The following is an 18395-nucleotide window of genomic DNA, read 5'->3' as shown; positions in this document are numbered from 1 at the left end:
GGGGATAATATCCACAGGGACAGCCCTGGTGCAATTGTTAGGGGACCCAGATGAAGACCAAGCTGCACATCTGCTACACATGGGTAGCAGATCTAGGTCCAGACCTTGCATGCTCTTTGATTGGTGGTTCAGTTCTTTGAGCCCCCATGGGCTCCAGTTAGTCGATTCTGTTGGTTTTGTTGTGTTCTTGACCCCTCTGTCTCCATCAATCCTATTCCTCACTCTTCCATGAGACTTCTAAACAATACCTAATGTTTGGCTGTGGGTCTTTTTATCTGTTTCTACCAGCCACTGGATGGCATTCTGGGATTTTAAAGTGTCTTGATCTTGTTAAGGTCACTATATGCTCTATGAGTTCCTGCTTGAAGCAATCATGTCATTTCTAGTACTTCACACAAAGCTCTTCCTTATTGTCCAGACTTACATACTTTAAGAGCCTTCTTCTGTGTTCTTTCTTGAGACAAGATCTCCCATGGGTCATGAGTATCATCAGTTAGTCTATGATGACTGTCCTTAGAGGAACAGAAATCCTACTGTCTTCACATTCCTATAGCTGCAGCTATAAACACATGCACCTGTGACTTGGTCTTTACCTGGGTGCTGGGAATTACGTTCAGGTTCTCATGCTTCTGTAGAAACAACTGGCAATTATTCTTTCAAACTCATGGCCTCTTTTTTTCATTAATTGTTGTCACTTTATAAAGAGTATGTAGCATTCATGTATTTAGGAATACCTGCCCCCCCCCACATACATAAAAATTAATAAAAAAGGAGGGCATGAATTTGAAAGAGAGCAAGCAGAAGATATACAGAAGGGTCTACAAGGAGGAAAAACAAGGGAAATGATCTAACTATATCATAATTTCAAATATAGAAGAAATAACTAAAAACATACTAAAATAGTAAAAATAATTATTGGTGACTCAAAGTCAGCTATGATAAAAAGATATCCATTGGGTAACTGACATTTGTTCAACATAAGATTCTCTCCCATAGTAGTATTTGTGGTAGTTGGTAGTTAAGAAACAAAAATTCATTTGTTCAATGTTTAAAAGGTATTCCTTAGAACAGAAAATGCCATAAAAAACATAACCCAAGCTCCAAGTTATATTTCAAAATTTTGATTAGAAGTATTTTAATAGCCAAAAAAATAGAAAATAAAATGTTGTTCAAAATATTTAAATATTTAAAATACATTTATTTTGGACAAAGTGTCATAGTGTGAGTAGGTAATGAATATTAAAATTATTTAAATTATATACATGGAGTTTTATTCAATAAAAATGTTACCTACTTGCAGTTTTAATAGTATACAAAATGTCTGAATTGTGACTAATATCATTTCAGGCATTCAAAGTCCACATTCTTTATTCCATGAAAATCATTAAGACACTGTTTTAATGCCAAGAAAGTGTGGGTTTCATTTCAGCCATGGAATGAACTTTGAAAACAGGTCATTCTCAGTAGAGAAAATGATGAAATAAATTGCGGAATAACTTTATTATTCTTCATGAGTAAAAAAGGGCAGATGGTTGGGTAGCATGTTGATAAAATGGCATTAATTGACAGCAATCTTGGAATTTTTTCTTTTGTATAAAAGCCATAAAGGGTCATGGAGTTGTTCAACCAATAAATTAACACAAAGCAGCTCACCAGAGACAGGATGCTGTGAGTGGCTTTGCACTCAGAAGAAGTATGTGAGGAGAGGCTTGGACTGTAGAGATGCTGGGCTCTCCTGTGGTGTCTGTAGAGGAAAATAGCAGCTGGTCCACTTCATGACAGCCACAAAGAAGAGATTGTGAGTCATGATAAGGGTAATAAATAACCATGGATTGAGAATATCAAAATACCTGTTTTGACAGTAACCATCTGAATATCCATGGCCAACATGGGTATTATTGATTTTGGCCTTTACTAGGTCAAGCATATACCCATAGATTAGTATGTTAATAAGCCAGGAGCAAAGTATGGAATAAAAAATCCATATAGAGAGTCTAGGCTTAATCCAGGCCCACTTAGAATTACTTGGAGTAATGGTGATGACTTGGAATATGCTTAGAACACAGGTAGTGCAGATAGACAGACCCCGGCTGACTCTGCATAAAAACAAAAATGCTTTACAACCGACATTGCCCAGAAATTTGGGTACTCCAAAGGATAACATGATATCTTTTATCAATGTGAATGTGATCATCACCATATTAACTATTGTTAGGTGCATGAAAATTAAATCTATCAACTTTTTATAATGAGGCTTAAAGACAAAATTATATATATAATATATATAACATATATAAATTATATATATAATTATATATATAACACTAAGAGTGCTGAGTTTTCTATGACACCAAGACAAAACTGCATTATGAGAAAAATCTAGAAGACGGTGTCACTTGAAATCATGATGTTAAATTGGGTCAGGTTTTTTAGGTCTAGAGTGCCAATTAAATGGACCATATTTTAAAACAATTCTAAAATTGTGTTTATAGAAAAATATAATGAATGACAGCAAAGGAGCAAGAAAAGTGATGAAATGTCCAACTCTTTTCTTTTCTTTCTTCCTCCTCCTCTTCCAACTCCTCTTCCTTTTTCACTTTCTATTTGTCCTTCTTCTCCTCCTCCTACAATTCTTTCTGCTACTTCCCCTCACATTTCTCTTCCTCCTTCTCTTTCTCTTTGGTTTTTCTTTTGTTTTTTTCAAGTCAAGGAATCTCCGTGTTGCCCTGTGTGGAACTTGCTTTGTAGATTAGGCTGGCTTCAAACTCAAAAAGGTCCAATTTACCTCTACCTTCCAAGTGCTGCTAACTAAGTTGTGGACCCTCACCTACTGGAGAAACATACAACTCCTTTCAGTGTTAGACCCAGAGATAATGCTTTTGCAACTGCATTCCTGGGATTTTTGACCATTTTAGAGGATAGAATAAAGTGTTGAGAATAACAAAATTTAAGCCGGGCAGTGGTGGCACATGCCTTTAATCCCAGCACTTGGGAGGCAGAGACAGGCAGATTTCTGAGTTCGAGGCCAGCCTGGTGTACAGAGTGAGTTCCAGGACAGCCAGGACTACACAGAGAAACCCTGTCTCGAAAAACCAAAAAAAAAAAAAAAAGAATAACAAAATGTCAAATCCACCCAAACATCCTAAATTATGTTATGTCAGACAGAAGCATATGTTGACCTATGTGAAAGCCAAAATTGAATGTTATGAGGAATTTAAAACTTATTTATTCTATGTGTACCAGTGTTTTGCCTGAATGTCTGTGCATTATAAACATGTCTCAGGATCAAACAATGGATCTCTGGAAGAGCAGCTAATGGTCTTTAACTGTTGAGCCATCCCTCCAGCCCCAGTGAATTTCTATTCATCAGTCAATATTATTTTTTTACTCAGGTATCAATGTTTTCATGCTTACAACAACATTTGCTTTTATCATATATATAGAAATGTATGTACTTGACCTTCAGTATTAGGGCTGAACATACATTTCTGTCATCTTAGTGATGACTAAATTCTTAGACTTCCCATGTGGGACTCTGCCTCTCATTCTATTCTACAGGTTAATCAGCAATGTTCTGAGGCATTTCATTTCATTTATTTATGTTGCTCAGAACTTAGAGCTGAACAGATGAAAGTCAGAATACAAAGGCCAGGGTCAGACTATGTATCCCACAGTATTGAGCACATCTTCACAAATTGTGTTTTCTGTGATATTTGGTGACCAGATCAACCTTGCTGGTTTTGATTGATAAACCAACTGCAACAAAGATTTATATATTTTGTTATTGTAACATCTGGATTTGATTCCACTTGAAGGTTCTTTTGTATTTCTGTTATATTGGCAGACTTCTCAAAGCCATGGTAACACAGAGAACAAAAATGATACAAGATTCATGAACTTTGAACTTGAAATTTACAACATTGTGATGCCACCTATGTTCTGTGGATTTGGATGTATGTGTGTGTGGTTGAAGTATATTAAATGTAGACCCACTCATCCACTGATCTAATTATTTGTGTTACCTGAAATACAAATCTTTATTTCTTGGCAGATGTCTATGGATTCCTCAATAGTCTACTTTATCTTGACAAGGTCCATTAGACTTTTCCTAATGTGCTGATCTGAATCCCCCTTACAGACCATGACTCACTACTTTGGTAGGAGTCCTTAGCACAGTCAAGATATTCTACTGTGAAGGAATAACATTTGAATTAAAGAGCAAGTTATATAGGCACAATGCCTTTCTAAGAGTAACAAAATTATTTTCAAATTTTGTATCAATATACAAAGACTTATTCCAATGAAAAATTTAAACTTATATCAATATATAAATTTTGCAACAATGGACGAAAATATAACTTCAATTTTATATCAAAATTGTAATTTTGATATAATTTTATATCAAATTTACATCAAAATTTAGAGCTTTTTATCAATGTAAGATTATGGCTATAAAATATTTTTAAGAGTAAATTTTGTAATTCATTTCCACAACTCATTCTAGAATACAAGGCTTAAACACAGTTCTTCTAATATCTTCTATTACAAACTATTTAAGACAATTACACAATACAAGTTAAGGTTAGATAATAAACTCATGGTAATATAAGACTCTGATTTAATTACAATAAAGTGTTTTCAATATGACTGAAAGACTTACTATCTAAGAGTAATCAATATTATACTTGACAATTCAGTTATAATATCTATGTAGATAGATGGCTTTCAAAAATATCAGTGATCCACATAGTACAACATTTATAATGATTTCTCTATTAATAGATCTCTTGACTAGGAGTCAGTTCAGCTCCTGAAAGGACACCCATTGTACTTCAGAGAAGATATTGAACATCATTATCTTTATATAGAGTGCTTAATTGTGACAAGCTAGCCACTGGGCAAAAAATGCCATAATTCATTTATAGACAAAATACACTGTCCAGGAAACAACATACGATGAGAGATAGTCAACCACTTAGCTCTGCCAATACATGGTAAAATAGTCCTTTGATTCCTACTTCTTTTATTGTCTGTCACATGGTTCTGGGCCAGAAGGCTACACACAGATGATGTAATTTTATGAGAAATATAGGAGACTGTCAAGGCAGTCAACTGTTTAAGTTGGAAGCTATGTCTTTGTGCTTCATTCATAGGTAATATTTCTTTTCTTCTCAAATTTCTGAAGGGGTTGAGGACTAGTTATAGTCTCATAATAAACTTAACTCATTTAGCATTTAAAAAGATGTTTTAGATTTGAAAGAATGGTTTTCAGATGGTAATACAAGGTAAAAATTAACATAATTCAGACACAAGATTATAAACTGATTAAGTTAGGATAAATGGTAAAATACTATATTTAAATGGACAGAATTTATAGATTAGGTGTTAAATATATACCATACCTTATGATTTACAAAATTGTCATAGTTATGTTCAATTCATATCTGAGAAAAAAGAGCCCTTTAAAATGGGCAAGATTTGAGAAATGTAGTGGTTTTGTCTAGTGCTGTTTATATTGTATTAATTTTGGTTTCCAGCATTGTTTGCACAGAATCTGCAGGTCCATGTGTAAGACATTGAAGGACCCTGCCCCCAGTTAAGTCTGATTTGTAAATTTAGTTGCTAGCAACCAATGGCTGAGCAGGACAGACAGAGGCAAGACTTCTGGAATTCCCTGACTAGCAACACAAAAAAGAAATAGAAAGAAGGAGATTCACCATGCAGGAAGAAAGAATTTAAAGGCACCATGCCTGTGAAGATACCAGACAAAGATCATAATAGCCATATAGGAGCAGGTGAAGAGCAGCCCCAAGAGGGCTGATCAACTGGGTGCATGGCAGCAAAGAAGGAATATAGAATTTAGTAAGTAATAACTTGGGAATATCAGAGGGTGCTGGAGTACCCATGTAGAGGTTAGGAAGGAGCCCAGCCATTGAGATTTTGAGGTATATTAAAATATAAAGGATGTTTGTGTGTTTTTCATTCAGGAACCCAGAACTTTGGGGCAGGTAGTAAAGAATATGCCTCTGGAGGAATTGATTTGAGTAATTGACTGGGTACTGCTACAATACCCTATATAATCAACAGTAGCCACCAAACTCTAAACTTTGAACACACATCTCACCACCCCTTGCCTTATGGATTTTTTTAGACTCACATTTATTTCCTTGGAATCACTCACACCTTCTCATGTTTTACCCAAGACTGACGGTTACTCTCCTCACTATACAACAGAAATTTGTTTTTACTCATCTGTTCTCCTTGTTCTGTATCTACTCTTAGATTCCTCAATGTTTCATAATTTTGTCTCCTTGTACAGTCTTGAAAACTATCTGTGTCTTTCATATTTGCTCCTACAAAGAATAAGAGTTCTTGAATAAAATACTAGACTATCATCTGAATAGAAATGGAACAGACTCACTCTATGATTGGCACAGAAGATACCATCAATGAACAATGAAACCCCAAAGGTTAGCATGCACTATTTTGACATTCAAGAAAATGGAATTTAAATACTGATAAACAGATATAGTAAAATAAAAAAGAAAAGAAAAAGAAGGAACTGGCTTTTCACATGTCAAAAAAGTGATGAATTCAAATAAATATTATCATATTTGATTGCATACATGTGTGAAGTTCTCAAGCATAAAAAAATCACAAAAATTTAAGCCATAGTAAATGTACAGATGTGTTCCAAAAATTGAGCAATGAACTTTCAAGTTGTACAAAAATACGTCTAAGTAATGGAAAATAAGAATGATAATTTTAATTCAATCACATACACAGTCCACAAAATACAAATGACACATATTTTTTAGGACAAGCTATTTAAATTTTACTCAGAACCAAGTTGAAAATGTTGTTTTTTTTCTGTGAATGAAACTATCTGCATGTTGGAATGTTGGGGAAAGAAGGAATAAATCCACATTCTAGGTAATTGCTAAAAGACTCAGTGCTTTAGACCACTTGAAACACATCAAGTACAATTAAGAGGGGGAAAAGGTCCCTTTTGTACATGATGATCAGCATACAACTGGAGTGTTCTAATGTATATCAGAAAAATTACTCCACTGCACTGTGTATGTATAAGATTCAACTCTCAGGAAGATGTAGAACAATTCAAGATAAAAAAAAGATGGAGGAAGAATTTTAAGTTAACTAACAAAAAATTACTTCAAATAGGATATATTTCACAAAAGTAATGTTACAGAAACACATTTCCTGCATGTTAACACAACCCTATTCCTGCAGCAATATAAAACTACACTTGAGGATACAAATAAATATAAAATCTATATATAATCAGCCTCAGGATATCATAGGATGTATAACAATCACTACCAATACGATGGGATTTTTTTTTGAGACAGTGGTTTACTATGTATGTAGCTTTGGCTGTCCTGGAACTCACTATGTAATTCAGGCTGGCTTTGAACTCACAGACATCTGCCCACCTCTGCCTGCCTGCTGTTGCAAGTAAAGCTGTGTGCTGAAATGCCCACCCTGATGGAAAATCTTAACAAAGCCATCTAGCATTTCAGCAACCAACAGAGAAAACAGAAAATGGGGTCTACCAAATAGAGCTAGATATAGCCCCAGTGTAATGAACTGATACACTGTCACACTAAAGCAGAAACCCTTTGCCATCAGGTACATATGCATTAAGGAATAAATGTGGCTCTGTAACCAACATTAAAGAAAGGATCATCAATGGTTTAGTTTGCTTTTAGATAAAATTCTATGCCCATTATATTTTGTTATAAAAGAAACATAATGGTGCTGGAAAGACAATTTTGAGAATAAATTGCTCATCATGCAAGCCTCAGAAAGTGAGTTCAGATATCGAGCCCCAATGTTGAAGATAGTGGGTTTAGCAGTGTAGTGACAGCCCACTGGCCAGCTCAAGGTTGAGTGAGAGTTCCTGTCTTAAACACTTTGGAAAAGACAGAGGAAGAAACATGATGCCAATGTCTATCCTTCCATATACATGAACAAGTGAGCATACATACATACATGCATATGCTTCAAACAAAAAAAAATGAAAACCTACCTGATTCACAGAAAGTTATAATGAATGCAAGTTTTGGCAATCACATAATGAAAAAAATCCATTAATAAAATAAACTGCAGTGTGGCTCCTATAAAAATGTGTGTGTGAAATAGATAACAGATGTGAGAAAACAAGAGATTTAACAGGAAATTTAAAATGAAATCTAAGATAAAAAAGTTAAATTGATAAAAGAAGAACAATAGCAAGCAACAGACATTTACAGTAAAAAAAGCCAAAGCCACTGTATTGTAGAGAATGTACTAACATTCCTCAGTGAGGCTATGCTATTGTCCAGAAGGAAAGACACAGCATCAGGATTTAACGTTGTGTATGACAACTGGGAAATTCCTAATGCCTGTTAAAAGACTACATTATGACTACTTAGGCCAAAATGGGGCTTTAAGATAAATGTGAAAAATTCTATAAGAAAAAACATCCTTCAAAAAATTTTGGAATTATAAAACATCAGATGGGCTTTATTCTCATAAGATTGAATTTTTGGATCAGATGCAAACGTGTTAATACAAGAAAAAATGGGGGCTCAAAATGGCTCAGTGCTTAAGAGCACTGGCCAGTCTCCCAGAGACCCTGCGTTCAATTTCCATCACCATATGAATGCTCTTACCTGTCTGTAAGAACACTTCTAGAGGATATGACACCTTTTGCTGGTTTCCTGGAGCACTGCACTCATGTGTTTCACAGACATACATGTAAGAAAGCCAATATACACAAAATTAAATGAATAAAAAACATTAAAGAAGAAAATACACTTATGAAGACCAAGAGCAATATTGTACAGAAAAATAAGAAAAGGGATATCCTAGCTTGACAGAAAAATAGGAGAAAAGCATATATGAAAAACAAAACAAAAAAAACCCCAGTGTGTAAGGTACTGTAAAATATTGTAAATGGAATGGTAGACTAGGGGAATAAGTCAGCAGTAGTGGGAAGAATGCCATACCTCCTCTTGCTCTGAGTGTGGCATGCTACAAACCCTACTTCAGGGAAGCGTGCATCCCACAGACATGAAACATCACAGGCACAAAGTGTCTAGGGAAGGCTGCCTCACAGGAGCCATGGCTAAATAAGGCATGGGATTAGAGGACTCTCCTTCCAATGCTGTCAATGACCTTGTTTACTGTGCATCATTTTAATGCACTCCAAGGAATACATTACTCCAGATACAATGTGATCCTCATGGTAATTGATTAAGCCAAGTAAATAAGAACTCAGTCTCTGTCTGAAGATGTGCATTTTCCCAGTTGAACTACATCAGAAAGAAAACTTTACTATCTGGGAAATCATTAAAAGTTTCCAAACAGATGTTGAAATTATCACATTATCATCTGAGGCCAGAAATTTCTACATTTCTTTGTTAATTTCTGCAAAGATCCACTGTTCATTTAAAGTTGTAGTGTTCAGTCTTCAAATCTTTGTGCAAATTCTGTTGCTACTTATTTCTGGTTTTATTATACTATTTTCTGATAAGGTACAAGTGATTATGCTGGCTCTTTTGTCCTTATATTATTATTAGTAGTATTAATATTATTATTACTATTGTTATTGTGTATGTCTGCTTAAGTGTTGCTAGCATATTACCTGTCCACCACATGCATGCAGTGCTCATAAAGTTCAGATGAGGGTTTTGGATTCTCTAGAAGTTGTAGCAGATGGTTGTGTGTCACCCTGTGGGTTCAAGGAATTAATCAAACCACGGTCCTCTGGAAGAGCAGCCAACTTTGTTATCAATTGTGCCCTGTCTCCAGCTCCCATGTATCTAATTTTATTAATTTGGATATCTTCTCTTTACATCTGTTCATTAATTTTCACAAAGACACATACTACCTCCAGAGTAAAAGGCTGGAAGATAGGTTACAAGCAAATGGTCCTAAGAATCAAGCTGGAATAGCCATTCTAATATCAAATAAAATCTATTTTCAACCAAAAGTCATAAAAAAGATAAGGAAGCACACATAATACTCGACAAAGAAAAAATCAAACAAGGTGAAATCTCAATTCTGAAGATATATTCTTTAAATGGAAGGACACCCATATTCATAAAAGAAAATTTACTAAAGCTCAAAGTACACATTGCACCTCATACAATAGTGGGAGATTTTAACACCCCACTCTCATCAATCTACAGATCATGGAAACAGAAACTAAAAAAAGACACAGCAAAACTAACAAAAGTTATGAACCAAATGGATTTAACAGATATCTGTAGAACATTTCATCCTAAAACAAAAGAATATACCTTCTTCTTAGCATCTCACAGTATCTTCTCCAAAACAGTCCTCAACAGATACAAGAAAATTGAATTAACCACATGCATCATATCAGATCACCAAGGTCTAAGGCTAGTCTTCAATAACCACAAAATCAATGGAAAGGTCACATATATGTGGAAATTGAACAACGTTCGACTCAATGATAACTTGACCAGGGAAGAAATTAAAGACTTTTTAGAATTTACTGAAAATAATGGCACATCATACCAAAATCTGTGGGACATAATTAAAAGAGTGCTAAGAAGAAAACTCATAGCTCTAAGTCCCTACAAAAAGAAACTGGAAAGAGAGCACACACTAGCAGCTTGATAGAACACCTAAAAGCTCTAAAACAAAAAGAGGCAAATACTCCCAAGAGAAGTAGACAGAAAGAACTATCAAACTCATGGCTGAAATCAACCAAGTAGAAACATAAAGAACTATACAAAGATTAAACAATACCATGAGCTGGTTCTTTGAGAAAATCAACAAAATAGACAAACTCTTAGCCAGACTAAGCAGAAGGCACAGAGTCAGTATCCAAATTAGTAAAATCATAACTGAAAAAGGAGGCATAACAACAAAAAATAAGGAAATTTTAAAAATCATCAGATCCTACTATAAAAGCCTATATTCAACAAAATTACTGTCCAGTCACTCAGAATTGACACACACTTTAATCTCAGCTCTAAGGAGGCAGAGGCAGACAGCTCTCTGATATCTAGGCCAACTTGGTTTACACAGGAAGGGCTAAAGAGAGAAAATCTGTCTTGAAAAAAATCAAAAATAAACAAGTAAGACAGAATACATTGCTTAGTAGCCAAATGTGGTGACACATGACTTTAATTCCAGACCTCAAGAGCAAAGACAGGCAGTGAATATCTGTTATTTTGAAGCCAGCTTGGTCCACATACTAAGATCTAGACCAACCAAAGCTGCATTGTAAGACACTGCCTCAAAAAATTGGAAAATAATTAGTTTTCACTTATTTAGTCTGTATGTTTGTATTTGGATATGTGGGTGTGATTGTGATGTGGTGTGTAGGTGGATGTCAGAGGACAACAGTGGAAGTCAGTTCTTTCCTGCCACCATGTGGGTTCTGCTGATCAAATTGAGCATTGTTAGGCTTGGGAATAGATATTTCTCCAGGCTCTGTGTTGATTTCTTGAACTAGCAATGTGTCAGAAAGCAGAGTCTATGGTGAATGTTCTTCCTAATCTTTGCATGTTTATACATGTTTCTTGTCTTTTTAACAAAAATTAAATTTATATATATGAGCACACTGTCATTTTCTTCAGACACACCAGAAGAGAAAATTAGATCCCATTGTTATGAGGTACCATACGGTTGCTGGGAGGTAAACTTGGGATCTCTGGAAGAACAGCCAGTGCTCTTGACCACTGAGCCATCTCTCCAAGCCCTTACACATTTTCTGAAACTCTGTTTCTATTTGCTTGTGTGTTGTTCCTTGGAACTGAAGTCACTTGAGTGGCATGTGTGAGTTAGAAGGTAGGAACTCAATGCTTCCTTTTTATAAGGCTCCACTGGAGCCTCTGTCCTATGTCCTCAGTGTGTATAGGATGCTCCCCCCATCCTGAGAATGGCACAAGATCTAGGGTTCCCAGTGTGTTGGTAGAAATGCTTAGCACACTCTGATCTGTAGGGACATGTTGTCTGGTGAGAAGGCCTGTAGTTCTGGAAAGTCTAGAAGAAATAACTCCCCCTTTAGGGTCCCATAGTAATGTGAACCTCCTTGTTCTCATTAAAGTCTCCATTATCTGCTTGTGAAAGACTTCAAACAGAACAAAGATGGTGTCTCTGGAAAGCCATCATTGTGGGGAGCCTACAGAAGGCAGCTATCATCCTTGCAGCCATCTTGAGCCATATACTCTGAAAAGAGACTTGATTACATTAGTCTACAACAGCTGAGCACACTCTGATAACATCTTGATTTAGATACCCAGGATTTTCCCTTGGGTATGTGAGACTTAAAGGTGTGTGACTTAAGAGTGTGACTTAGAGATCAGATTTAGAGACAAGACCTAAGAGCATGATTAAAGGTGTGACTTAGAGGTGTGGCTTAGAAGTGAGACATAAAAGGCAAGAGGCAGACAAGGGAATTCAGAACAATTTGGAGTAACAGAGAATCAGACACTTCAGAGAGTACAGTGTGGAGTAGGAATTAGGCACTACCAGTCCAACTTGGAGTTAGTTATTAGGCATTAGGTAGCTGGCACTTGGAGGAAGAACTTGGAATTAGACATTAGGCACTTTGAAGGGAGCTTAGAAAGAAGCTTGGAACTTGGAGGCACTAGGGACTAGGAACTAGGGACTAGGAACTCAAGACTTGGGACTTGGACTAGGAAGAGAGACTGAAGAATAAACGGGATTGAATCACACTCTGTCTGACCTCCATTCTTCGTGTCTGTTCTCACTCTCTCTCTCTCTTGCTGAACCCCGAACCTGTGGATTGGAGCAGCTTCGGGCAGTGCGAGCTCTAACAGTGTAATCCCCAAGGCTTTCGGCAGTGTGGGTTCAAACATTGACAGAATGGTCTGAGACATTTTGGCCCCCAAATGTGGGCCAGAGTGGTTCGCAACACATCATATGCTTTTGGAAGTAAGACTGTGGAAGAGTGTGGGGGTTAGCTCTGTTCTGTGGTACAGGGTTAATAGTGCATGGGACAATATATAAATATGTATAAGGTAGATAGATAGATAGATAGATAGATAGATAGATAGATAGATAGATAATGTAATAACAGTAAAGTTATTGTCTGATTCAAATTTTAATTAATTTTTAAAGGAAAGTAAATAAATTCTCATATAGCTGAGACTAAGTTGGAACTAATGCTTTAGTCCAATCTTTCCTCAGACCTGTGACAATCCTCTCCCTGTTGCTTCCTGTATGTTGAGATTACAGGCCCAGGCAGAGGTATCTTCTGTCGTACTAGGTTGAAAGCAAGGATAATGTATTTCAATAGTTATGTAGTAATTATGATGATAATAAAAATCTAATATAAGAATAATATTTAGTTTGTGGAACTAGGAATAAGAAATCAATTGTGTCATAAATGTCAGGCAAGCTTTCTTCCATTGAGCTGTGTTTTTAGAACTACCAAATTGGAGTTTAAGTACCAGAAAACTTCTCAGTGACTTTCAGTTAAATTAGAACAAACCTAAAAATAGTTATGTGTATATGTGTGGATATGTGCACAAGAGTTCAGGTGCCTGGAGACCAGAGGCACAGCATCTTCTGGAGCTAGAGTTAGAGGCAGCTGTGAGCCTCCATGTGGGTGCTAGTGGTCAATCCAGGTCTTTTGGAAGAGCACCTGGTGCTCTTAACCACTGAGTCAGCTCTCCACCCCCACCTACTCAGCTTTTATTTATTCACTTTATTTCTAGTTATTAATTGAGACAAGGTTCAATGGCTTGACTCTGGTTCCTTCAATGCCTATCTCCTGAGTGCTAGGCTTGCTGTTGTGTACCATGTCTGGCTTACAGGGTGCTGTTGATAAAATTCAAGGACTTTTCATAAGCCAGTCAAGCACTTTACCAACTGATATTTACTTTCAGCTCTTCTGTTTAATCTCATGTATGTATGTATGTATGTATGTATGTATGTATGTATGTATTCACTTTATATCCTGATTACAGCCCTTCCCCTCTCAGTCCCATCCTCCCACCTTCCCAAAATTCTGTCCTCCTTCTTCAGTCCCCCCTCCCATCCTCCTCAGAGAGACAGAGTGCCCCCACTTCCATCCCTCTAACCTCCTAGTTCCCCCACCCATAGCAACTACCCTTGGCACATCAAATTTCAGTAAGACTAAGTGCATCCTTTCCCACTAAGGCCAGACAAGGCAGCCCATCTGGGGAAAGGGATCCAAAGGCAAGCAACAGAGTCATAATAAGAGACAGGCCCCATTCCAACTGTTGCGGAGACTCACTTGAAGACCAAGCTGCACATGTGCTACATATTTTTAGGGGGCCTACCTGTGCCCATATGGGCTCACAAAGACTGATCCATCAAACAAAAACATGCCTGAACTAGACCTAGGCCTGCTATATATAGTAGTTTGATCTTTTAAGAAAAGAAGACTTTGAGCTCTGAGGACTTTGAGTTGGCAAAGAGCTTATACTGCAAGCACAAGGACCCAAATTAGAGTCTCTCAGACCTACATAAAAAGCCAGATGAGATATCATATACTGAGGATGTAAAGTAGGAAGGGTGCCTAGAGACTTGCTGGCCAGTTATTTTGTCAGGCAGTGACCTCCAGATTCAGTGAACAGACTTTGTCTTAAAAATATATAAGGTGGAACACAACAGAAAAGGCCTCCCCAGTCTTGTGGAGCACCCATACATATATGTGCACACACAACATGTGACACCCCCAAATCTTCTTATACACATACAAATAAGTTAATAAAATGCTTGGATTTACTGGGTAGTCATAACCTATGCACAGTAATATCAATGTTTTTCTCTTCCAGGACACAACCTTGACTATAAGCCACCACAAACATGGACAAATAACTGTTGATGTATGGTCTTGAAAGTTGCATTCCTGTTGCAAATAGGCACAGACCTGCTGGCAAATACTTACTTGCTTTTCATGCATAGCTTCGTCCTTCTCACAGGTCACAGACTGAAGCCTACAGAGCTCATACTGTCCAACTTGGCTCTGGCCAATCTCTTGTTTCTTCTCTCCAAGGTGGCACTGCAGGTTACAGAAGATTTGGGGCTGGTGCATGTCCTGGAGGTTCTGGGTATTAAAATTTTTTTACCTCCATAAGGTGTCTCAAGAACTTTTGCTCTGCAGCACCAGGTTGCTGAGCTTTTTTCAGGCAGTCACAGTCAGCCCCAGGCACTGAATGTGGATAGGACTCAGATGCTGGGTTTATAGGCATGTTGGCTGCTCCTGCTTCTTCTGCTGGACTTTCAATCTTGTCATCAGCACCATTTTATCTATCCTATTGAGATAAAAGTCTTTGGGGATAACAGTAGTGACTCCTTAATGGGGAATGGCTTTGCTTGCCAGTATGTGGTTGCCATGTCTGGATTGTGTGCAATGCCATTCATTAGTCATTCTGGTTGCCCTACTAATGACACTTATGGTGGCAGCCAATGTGCATATGGTATGTCTCCTGCACAGACACCTCCAGAGGGTCCAACATGTTCTCAGTTGCAACCTCACCCACAGGACTTCCCCAGGAATGAGGGCAACTCACAGGATGCTACTCTTGGTGGGTGACTTCATCCCCTTTTACTCTCTCAATTAAGTCTAAATATTTTACAGCAAAATCCCTGAAGTTTGTTTCTCCTCCCTGAGTTCCTTGGTGCTTATCTTTCAGAACTCCAGGACTCTGACCTCCTGCTATTAGGTACTGGGAGTGTCCAGTCTACTTGCTGATTTATGAATGAACATTGGTCACCTCTCACAAGTCTTCTTTCCCATCTACAGTTCTGTCACAAGAACCCGTGAATTCATCTTTGTTGCTGTGGAGTACCTTGAAGGCCTGTCAAGGAGAGACTGAGAGACTTCAACACCACACTCTCAGCAATAAACAGATCATGAAAACAGAAACTAAACAGAGACACAGTAAAATTAACAGAAGTTATGAACCAAAAGGATTTAACAGATATTTATAGAACATTTTATCCTTAAAAAATATACCTTTTTTCTCAGCACCTCATGGTACATTCACCAAAATATACCATTCTCACAGCCCACACTGCTGCTCCAGTCCATGGGTCAGGATATAGCAAGAGAGAGAGTGGGGATAAAAGGGAAGAGATGTGAAGAATGGAGACAAGACAGAAGGTCTAATCAAGTCTCATCTCTTTCCTTGAAAGGAAATCCAGGGTATTTATACACTTTGCCATGTATCTTGTAGGTATGGATACTGCATGCACCTTACAGGTGTTAATACTACGTGGGCCTTGCAGACATAGATACCACATGTGCCATTCAGCTGGAGGCACTAAACAGCAAAACAAGATATGAGGGAAAAACAAGATGTTTATCAGAGTGTGCTAAGCTCTTGTAGGCTGTTGAAAACAAGTCTCTTGTCAGGGTATATGATCCAAGATGGCTACAAAGATGACAGTCACTTTCTGCTAGGAGTCGGCTCCCAACAGACTATATAACTGATCATAACACAGCCCTCAATGGATTTAGAATGATTGAAATAATCTCCTGCATCCTATCAGATCACCAGGAAATAAAGCTGGTTTTAATAATGACAAAAACAATGGAAACTCACATACATGTGGAGACTGAACAACACTCTACTCAATGATGAGATGGTCAAGGTAGAAATAAAGAAAGAAATTAAAGACTTTTTAGAATTTAATGAAAATGAGGACATATCATACAAAAAATTTTAAGACACAATGAAAGAAGTGCTAAGATTAAAACTCATATCTCTTAGTGTCTAAAAAAGAAACTGAAGTGCGTATACATTACCAGCTTGATGCTACAGCAGAAAGCTCTAGAAAAAAGAAGCAAATACACGCAAGAGAAGTAGATGGCATGAAAAAATCAAATTCAGGGCTGTAATCAACCAAGTAGAAATAAAAAAACCTATAGAAATTACCAACAAAACCAGGAGTGGGTATGTTGAGAATATCAACAAGATAAATAAACCCTAATTCAGACTAATTGAAGGGTAGACAGACAGTATCTAAATTAATAAAATCGGAACTGAAAAGACAGACACAACAGAAACTGAGGAAATTCAAAAAAATCATCAGATCCCAGTACAATAGCCTGTACACAATAAACTCAAACTGCAAAAGTAACATGCATGTAGTGTTTTCAGCTCTCTAATAATTGTCTTTAACACATTCATGTTAGCTGTACTGCAGCTAAACTGCATGATACAATGTAAGGCAGTTCCAGTCTGTATGAATACCCAAAGAGAAAATCATTTGTACTATTAGAGATAAAGGCAACTGTTTAGACAGGTGAAAACACTAAATGCACTTTAATTGTGCAGTTTGAGTTAAGATGTGTTATTTTGATTTTGGTATAAACAGTGTATTAGCCAGCCATGCACTGATTTTTTTTTTTTTTGGAAACTATGTACAAAAAATTACCTGCATTGCAGCTAAAACATATGTAAGGCAGTTCACATCTGTAAGAATACCAATTGAGAAAAGCATGTGTACTACCTGAGTTAAAGTTAACTCTTAGAGAGCTGAAAACATTAACTGCACATTACTTGTGCATTTTGAGTTAAGACGTGTTATTTTGACTTTGGAATAAGCAGTGAATTAGCTGGCCATGCACTGTTCTTTGTTTTGGAAACTACGTCCAAATAAGTAGCTGTATTGCAGCTAAAACGTATGATACAATGTAAGGCAGTTCACATCTGTAAGAATACCCAGCCAAAAAATGCAGGTGTACTACCTGAGTTAAAGGCAACTCTTAGAGAGCTGAAAACACTAAAGGCACGTTACTTGTGTAGTATGAGTTAAGACAAGTTATTTAAAATTTGGAATGAAATTAAATGCACTTTAATTGTGCAGTTTGAGTTAAGATGTGTTATTTTGATTTTGGTATAAACAGTGTATTAGCCAGTCATGCACTGATTTTTTTTTGGAAACTATGTACAAAAAATTACCTGCATTGCAGCTAAAACATGTAAGGCAGTTCACATCTGAAAACACTAAAAGAGCTAAAGTGTATTAGCCGGCCATGCAATATTCTATGTTTTGGAAACTATGTACAAATAAGTAGCTGTACTGCAGTTAAATGCATGATACAATGTAAGGCAATTCCAGTTTGTATGAATAACTAAGGAGAAAAGCATGTGTACTACCTGAGTTAAAGGCAACTTTTAGAGAGCTAAAAAAACACTAAGTACACGTTACTTATGCAATTTGAGTTAAAATGTGTTATTTTGATTTCAGAATAAGCAGTATATTAGCTGGCCTTACACTGTTCTTTGTTTTGGAAACTATGTACAAATAAGTACCTGCATTGCAACTAAAACACATGATACAATGTAAGGCAGTTCACATCTGTAAGAATACCCAAAGAAAAATACATGTGTACTACATGAGTTAAACGC

The 18395-nt window shown here is 36.9% G+C and overlaps 2 pseudogenes; one reads left to right on the top strand and one right to left on the bottom strand.

The window, feature by feature from the left end:
* Positions 1–1425: 1425 nt before the first annotated feature.
* On the bottom strand, positions 1426–2460 carry LOC143440225 (vomeronasal type-1 receptor 4-like; annotated as a pseudogene).
* A 12317-nt stretch (positions 2461–14777) lies between these two features.
* LOC143440224 (vomeronasal type-1 receptor 1-like) lies at positions 14778–15701 on the top strand (annotated as a pseudogene).
* The last annotated feature ends 2694 nt before the right edge of the window (positions 15702–18395 follow it).

The sequence above is a fragment of the Arvicanthis niloticus genome, chromosome 29 (genome assembly GCF_011762505.2).
Source record: "Arvicanthis niloticus isolate mArvNil1 chromosome 29, mArvNil1.pat.X, whole genome shotgun sequence".
Classification (NCBI taxonomy): Eukaryota; Metazoa; Chordata; class Mammalia; order Rodentia; family Muridae; genus Arvicanthis; species Arvicanthis niloticus.
Note: the sequence above shows the minus strand (reverse complement) of the source record. Positions and strands in the feature narration are given on the sequence as shown.